Source organism: Ochotona curzoniae, unplaced genomic scaffold (assembly GCF_017591425.1).
Source record: "Ochotona curzoniae isolate NIBS_2020 unplaced genomic scaffold, NIBS_Ocur_1.0 contig_2210, whole genome shotgun sequence".
Taxonomy (NCBI): domain Eukaryota; kingdom Metazoa; phylum Chordata; class Mammalia; order Lagomorpha; family Ochotonidae; genus Ochotona; species Ochotona curzoniae.
Window position 1 is genome coordinate 34,270,343 of NW_024465369.1, and position 8,294 is coordinate 34,278,636.

The 8,294-nt window shown below is 44.7% G+C and overlaps 1 pseudogene; it reads left to right on the forward strand.

Moving 5' to 3' along the window:
- The first annotated feature begins 5,398 nt into the window (after window positions 1–5,398).
- Window positions 5,399–5,843, forward strand: LOC121150824 (annotated as a pseudogene).
- The last annotated feature ends 2,451 nt before the right edge of the window (window positions 5,844–8,294 follow it).

Here is an 8,294-nt window from a genome sequence, read left to right on the forward strand (position 1 = left end):
TTCATGTTAACCGTGATGCATATCTTACTAAGATTTCTCTGAAACTAAAGGTCTATTGCCTGGGAGATTCATGGTTGTTTCTCTGAGCTCCCACAGATCCCTTTAGAATAATACTTTCTACATTTTACCAAAGCAGGAGCAAAGAGGAAAAATAAAAACAAACCAGCAAGTCCACAAAGGTCTTTTTGGATATCAGAAATCTAAAATCTGAAAGAAAGTAGAGGCAAGATAATAACACCACAGGTTAAAGGTTAGAGAAATTTAAAATAGAATGAGATGGTCAACAGCAGCCTGGCAACAAGCCAGCTCTACTAAGCAGCCAGGGGTAAGGAGAGACCACCTGTAGTTCAGGACAGGAAAGGTGAGATCCCATATGTGAAAAGCATCCTGTTGTACAAAAAAAGTCAGGTGGGAATAAACCTACTGTATGTCCAATAAATGCTGTTTTCAATATTCCAAAATGCTGTTGAGTATGCACTGACCCCCACTGTCACATGACGCTTGTCCTGCCCGGATTCTCTGAGCTCAGTACAAATCCTGATGAGGCACTAGTGATTCTGTGGGTTGAATCCTCTTTTAATAGAAACCAGTCATCAGCAGTGATGCCTGTGTTCTCAGGGGGTGCTATGTTCTCCTGCTCCAGAGGGTGCTTGGAGCCTGCTGGGGAAGCTGTATTAGGGCGGTGGTAAATCCAAGGTTGTAGGAAATGACCTTGATAATAACTCTTGAACAGTAGGATGTGGAGAGTTCCCCTGCTGGTGAATCTATCAAGATGGGGGGAGGGCGTCAGTGAGAGGAGGAAAGGACCGACAGTTCACAGGCTACACCATATTTTACACTCTGCATCTTTTCCATTGGGCTGCTCCTAAGTTTCATTCTTTAATAAACCAGTAAACATTAAAAAAAAAAAAAAGAAGAAGAAACTGACCTTTATTTGTAAGGGAAGCTGCTCTGACTTCAACAAATTCAACCACCAAAGTCGGAGATAAATCTGATTCGCAACCTGCATGTACAAACAAAATGGGAATGAGAGGATCAGATAGCAAAGGACCCATCCACTCGGGTCAGCGACTTCTGCTGAGGTTTCAAGCATCTCAGTGACCCCTTCTCATGGCTCTTAAGCCAACCACAGTCTGTTTAAGTGTCTCTTCCTTTGTACTTTGTGTTCAAGTTTAAAATATGCTACTACCAAAATATGCCATCTTAACATCCTGCTGTTTCCAAAAAAAAAAAAAAAGCAGTAAGACATTTCTCTGATAAGAATTTTTGGATAAGTATTTTACAACATAGTCTTGAATTGTCCTGAACGAACACAAATTATGACTTTCACTGTTAAGCAAGATGGTCCTGCTAAGGAATTATTGAAAGCTCGAGTTTACAAAGGTGCTTTGCAAATGACTGTTTGTTCCTGCAGTTTTTTCCATCTTGCTTTCTTGGGCCATGAGTTAGAGAATTCAAGCTGGCAGTAAAATGACTCAATGAGCTCATGTAATCGAGTGCAGTAGGTGATCAAAAAGAGGTTATTCCAACAGGCCACAAAACTGACCACTTTGTAATATCTCACAGGAAAAAAAAAAATGCTTGTCAGCATCAATGCTCCTAGTTAAAGTAAAAAACAGAACATCTGCAGACTGCTTCCTGATTGTAAAGAAATAATAAGAGTTGGATATGCTTTTTTTCTGATGATGATCCTTATTCACCAAAAGTTGCTTGCCAGGTGGAAAGATGAATATCAGTCAAGAGCTGAGCAGGGGTTAACAATATTTTTTTCCCCATCAAAATAAGCCAGTTGGCAGCAATGAAGAACTGTGTTAGTTGCAAGAAGCTGAGATGAAACAAAAGAGTGGAGGAGCAGGTGTTTGACCCAGCGCTCGGGATACCAGAATCCCAGATCAGAGTGCCTAGCCAAAGTCCTGTCCTTGTCACTTCAGGTCCAGGTTCCTGTTACTGAGCACACTGGGAAGCAGCAGGTGATGACTCAAGTACTTGGGTGCACGTGGGAGTCCAGATGGAGTTTTGGGCTCCCAACTTCCCCCTGACCTGGCTCCAAATACTGGACATTTGGAGAATGAACCAGTAGATGCAAGATTGAGCTGCCTGCCTGTCTGCTGCTGTTCTGCCCTTCGAGTCAATACATGCAAGTTAAAAAAAAAAAAAGTGGCAAAACTGTAATTGGTGAAATTTAATAGGAAAAACAAATTTTGATATGTAAAACCTTCATTGTTTAAGTTGAAATGAATGGATCCTAGGGAGGAAAATGTCAATAAAGCAAAAAACTAACAAATTTTTTTTTATCATAATGCTGTTACTCATTTTTATCAAGAAATGAGATTGACATAACATTCACTCCATGAAACCCTTCCTAACAAAACCATCTCAATATTTATTTAATTCTGATCAAAATATTTAATCCATGAATATAGTCAATTATCCTAGCCATAGTGTCCAGAGTCAGGGGTGGCACTGTGGTATGATAGGTGAAACATTTATCAGTATCCTATATGAATGTTAATTTTCTGTTTATTATTATTATTACTATTAGGCAGATTTACAAAGAGAAAGAGATACAGAGAGAAAAATCTTCTATCTGCTGGCTTACTCCCCAAGTACCACAACAGCCAGAGCTGAGCCAATCTGAAGCCAGGAACCAGGAGTTCCTTCCAGGTCTCCCAAGTGGATGCAGGATCCCAAGGCTTTGGGCCATCCTCTACTGTCCTGCCAGGCAACAAGCAGGGAGAAGTGGAGCAACTGGGACAGAAACCAGAGCCTACATGAGATCCCTACGTGTGCAAGGTGAGGATTTAGCCACTGAGCAATCACACCAAGTCCGTGAACACTGGTTTGAGTCCCAGTTGTTCCATTTGCAATCCACCTCCTTGCTGATGTGTTTGGAAAAGCCGTGGAGGATGGCCCAAAGCGTTGGGACCCTGCACCTGCGTGGGAAATCTGGAAAAAGCTCTTGGCTCCTGACTTTGGACCAGCCCAGCTCCAAGCCTTGTAGCTATCTGGAAAGTGAACCAGCAGATGGAAAATTTATTCTCTCCCTCTATTTGGAGCTCTGCCTTTCAAACAAATAAATTAATGTTTAAAAACAAAACAAAGAAACTACTCCAGAGCCAATACACCTAGGCCACACCTCAGGGCACTGTGACTTCCCTGACTTCTCCAAGTCAGGTGTACCACAATCTTAACTTAGTTTGGTGAGGCCCTTCTCTGTAACTTATCCATGAACCTCAACAAGTTGGCACAGCTGTGGTATGCACACAGACATAGCTACCTTTTAAGTTGTCAGGACTTGGTGTGTTAACCTGCTCATAGTACAGCACTGTTGACATTTGAAATGACAGAGGCTGTCCATTGTGGACTTAGAAAATGCCCTCCATCACTGGATCTGAGGGGCTGCAGTGTAGCCAGGATACTCTGGGAAACCTGCACACCGGACCTGGGCTCACTGGCTTCCTGCCCGTTTGTCGTTGCTAGAACTAAGCTGTACGATCACTAGGGTAAAGAAAGCACCAAATCCATGGATGAACTGTCAAGGCCTCTGTGCACCAGCTGCTGAGGACTTCCCCCACTCTTTGGCTGTTCTGGCTTGCCTAATCAGCTGGCCAAGTGACGCATTACCCGTCAAGATTCAGGATCCACAACCAATGTTCCATGTATCCCAGCAGACGAGTAATCCCTTGCCTACCAGGCAGAAGGCTCCGACCCAGCCTTTAGGATCCAGCCATAGTCCTGCCTCCACGGCTCCAGCCCCAGCCTCCATTTTGCACCCCTCCTGCAGAGCCCCTTTCACTCCTTCACATCCTTGTAACCCTTGCCACTCCTCACCCTTGAAGGTGCTCTGAGAGAAGTTTTCTTTAAGTTCCCGGCACAAAGAGGAATAAAGCTCCGTGATTAATTTACCCATCAGTCTTTCAAGTCAGATCATTTAAATTCTTGTTCTAACTCTATACTCATTAAGGATCCAAGCCACTCATTAGTTAGAATTAGTGTTTGTGCATTGTTGCTCTGATCTTACACATCAGCCTCTGTGAGCTTTGCCAATGTGAGTTGACTATTGAGCAGATAGTACTGAAAGCTGATCCCGGGTGTGGCAAGGCCTGTTTTTCTCAAGAAGCTGCCTTCTGCATTGTAGGGAACTAAGCTCATTTGTCATTTTTAATTTCTGCACTTAGCAGAGTACTAACAAACTCCATAAGTACTTGTCATGAATAGACCAGAAATATTATGTATGTCTGCATGGCTCTTTAAGGTGCCAGCATTCCACACTGGAGTACCTGAGTTTGAGACCCAGCATTCCTGACTCCAGTTTTCAGTGAATGCAGACCCTGGGTAGTAGTGATGATAGTTCAAGTGACTGGGTTCCTGGGTTCTTGCCATATGTATAGTAAAGCTGGATTAAGTTCTCAGATCCTGGCATCAGCCCTGGCCTAGCCCCAATCATCGTGAGCATTGAGAGGTGAACCAGCAGACGGGGGCTCCCTTTATGCATCAGTGTCTCTCTTAAAACTGAACAAAAACACTACGGATTCCCAAGAACTTCACAAGGACACAGTTCTTTGGGAAATGCAGACAGTCTCATTCCATGGCTGGCTCTCCCAGAGGCCCAAGGCATCACCTTTCTAATGAACGTATATCCTGAGCTCAGGCACCTCCATGGTCCTGCCGGGCCCAGCCCTTAGGATACAAAAAGCTGCCCCTGTGAGTCCAGCCTGGTATCTCTCATTTCTCCTACCCAGAGGCAGCCGGCACGTTCATGCCTTGCCAGATGACGCCTGTTCTGCCTGAGCCTGGCGGGGGGGCGGTGGGGGGGTGGCTTTTTGTCGGCACAGGGACAATTCAAGATTTGTCAGCTGGTTGTGACTGATTATCAAGATGTCCAAACTGGCTCCTCTGCTATGTGTAAGCAATTTAATTTTGTGCCCAATTTTAATCTGCAGAGTACTGTATCTCTGCATCTGCTGTGTTAAAGCATTCATTAGCATTTAAAGGGGGAGCTGATGGTATTGATCACTCTTATTAAAACCAAAACAATCAGGCGACAGGAACTGATGAGTATTCTCTTCGCCCAGTAAAGTCACAGCCAGTTTACGGATTGAGAACAAGGGACACAAACACAAGATAGAACATGAAAGCAGGGAACAAGAGCATCCACGGCAGGGACCTGACTGAGTCCTTGAAGCTAAGAAAGTATCATCTGGTACAGAAAAGGTTCTGTGCATTTGCTAATGAGTGAATATATTAAAAAAAAAAAAAGATGAACTAAACAGTACAGGTGACATGTAAGTACTTCAAAAGTTTAGGGAAAATTGACTTTGTATCAAAAAATCTTGAAATTTTGAAATTGCACCTATACCAATCTCCAGCCACCCCAGCGGGAAGTGTCAGTGCTGCCATGTCCACGCACCTGCCCTGGATGGGTCCTGTGCAACTGCTCCAGTTTCCACACCAAGAGGAACAAGCAGAGGCAGAGCACAGAGACCAGTCTCTTGAAGGCCCACAATTTCTTCTGCTACAATGGTTTGATCCACTGCAAGACCACGGGCCTGGAGCCAGTGGCGGACAGAAAGGGCATTGTCGTTGTGGTGCTTATAAAGTGCAGATCCGATCAGCGGAAGCCAGCCACCTCATTAATACGGACCGCCACCAACAAGAATGCACAGGCCATGCTCAACGGCAGCTGGCACGTGATTTGCAGGAACAAGTACCGCCCCACCTGCGCATGGCTGCATCCACAGATGCAGCGCCATCTTGTGCAGCAGAAGCCAAACATGGTGAAGAGGAAGCACACACCCCCATCCAGAACGCCTGAGTGGCCTGTCCCCAGCAATAAAGTCTGACATGTCAGAGAGCCAGTATGAACTGGAGAGAGGGGAGCGAGGGAGGGGGGAGGAAGGAAGGAAGGAAAGAAGGAAGGGAGGAAAGAGGAATGAAAGGAGGAATTGAGAAAGGGAGGAAGGAAGGAGGAAGAGAAGTGCATCTTCAAAAAGTTCACAGAGAATGTGTATTATGAAAAACACTATGGGGCCAGTGTGATGGCTCAAATGGTCTAATTGGTAAGTGCCAACATCCCATAATGGTGCCAGTTCATGTCCTGGCTGCTCCACTTCCCATCCAGCTCCCTGCTTGTGGCCTGGGAACATACTGAAGGATGAACCAAGGCCTTCGAACCCTGTACCCACATGGGAGACTCAGAGAAGGCTACTGGCTTCAGATTAGCTCAGGCTGTTGGGGAGTGAACCAGTGGATGAAAGATCTTGTCTCTCAGTAAAATTTCCTTTCCAATAAAAATAAATATTAAAAAGCAACTATGCATGGGGTTCAAGATTTTGGGTACCAAGTGTTGGCACTGTGACACAGCATGTCAAGCTGCCCTCTGTGACACCTGCAGCCCCTATGATGGCAGGTTCAGTCCACAGATGCTCCACCTGGTTCCCTGATAATGCACTTAGTAGGCAGCAGGAGATGGTCCAAGTACTTGGGCCCCTGCCACTATACTGGAGATCCAGATGGAGTTTCCAGTTCCTGGCTTTGAATTGGCCCAGCTGTGGCTATTGAGGCCATTTGTGGAGTGAACTAGATGATGGAGGAGCTCTCTTTATCCATCTACTCTCTAACTCTACCATTCAAATAAATATTTTATAAAGAATTCTCTGCACTAAAACAAACTTATCTTTTAATCACAGTTTCCATAAACTTACAGGACATTAATATAAATGCTATAAGAACTATATTTTTTAACAGACATTCCAGTATCTATATATTGCCATGCAACAAATCACTCCAATATTTAGTGACTTACAATGAGAACATTTAGTTATTATCCCACATGGTTTCTGTAAGGAATTCAGGAGTGGCTTAGCTTACCAGTCTTGGTTTAATTTCCAACAAAGTATCCCCCAAAAGGTTAACTAGAGGCATGTTCATGTTGAAAGCTCCAGTAGGACTGGGAGCTCTGCTTCCAAGATGGTTCCTGCAGGCAATGCCTGCAGCTGGCAGCAGGCCGCAGTTCCTCCCTGCTTGGACTTTCCCACCTGTTCGTGGAGCCTCACAATGTGCCACTGTGCTCCGTCAGAGATAGTGGTCCTGAACAGAAAGGCAAGAGCCCCAGTAATCACTCCAGTCACGTCTGCAATGACCTGCTATGGAAAAGGGTCAGCCCTATTCTACTGTGGGTGAGGATGCCCCAGAAATGGACACACAGAGGCAAGAATCACTGGAGGTTAGTCTTGCAGGCTGGTGAGCACAGACCCTGTTGCAATCTCTGGTCTTGCCCTTGGAATTCTGCATCTTTTTTTCTTTGCTTTTCCTTTTATGATTGCTTGCCATTTTCCCACAATCACAGGCAAGCCTGAGTTTAGGTCAACTGAGCAACAGAACCAGAAGACATCTTAAGGCCATCTAACAGAAGTCCATTTTACAGATGAAGAAACCAAGGCCTGCAGGGGTCAAGTGTTTGCCTAACCACTCAGCCAGCTCCAGCTAAAAGCACAGAGCCTCCAGCTCCGCCCTCACTGTTCTCACCAAAGCACACGTTATGGGAAATGTTTAATCACTTATGAAACTAGTGTTGATGAGTCAATCATCCCTAAGCTAATACTCCCTTTAATGGCACAATTAATTCTTGGGTCTCCAAGAATTGGGAGTGTCTTGGTGCTGGCAGGATAGCTCAACTGGCTATTCCTCCACCTTCAAGCACTAGCATTACATACAGCACAAGTTCATGTCCTAGATGCTCCATTTCCATACAGCTTCCTGCTTGTGGCCTGGGAAAGCATCAGAGGACGGCCCAAAGCTTTGGGACCCTGCACCCATGTGGGAGACCCGGAAGAAGTTCCTGGATCCTGGCTTCGGATCGGCATAGCATCGGCTGTTGCACTCACTTGGGGAGTGAATCATTGGACGGAAGATCTTCCTCTCTGTCTCTCCTCTCTGTATATCCACCTTTCCAATAAATAAATAAATCTTTTAAAAAAAAATAGTAGTAAGTAACTCAAAGAAAAAAAAAAAAAAGAAATTGGGAAATTGGGAGCATCTTTGTGAGCTCACAGGTGAATCAATAGTTCCAGAAACAAACATTGAGGCACTGCATTTTTTCTTTCTTTCCTCAGGCTTCGGCTGGTTTCATCTGGACTTTGTGATGCTACTAAGAAATGCATTTATTTTAAGGGACAAGTATTTCTAATGCAAAGTTGCCCTTAAAGTACGTCTCAGTGCTCAAATCAATCAAGTAAATGTTAGCTAAGCACTTTCACGAGTTCAGGATTGGCCCTGCGTTCTTCTGCTTCTGT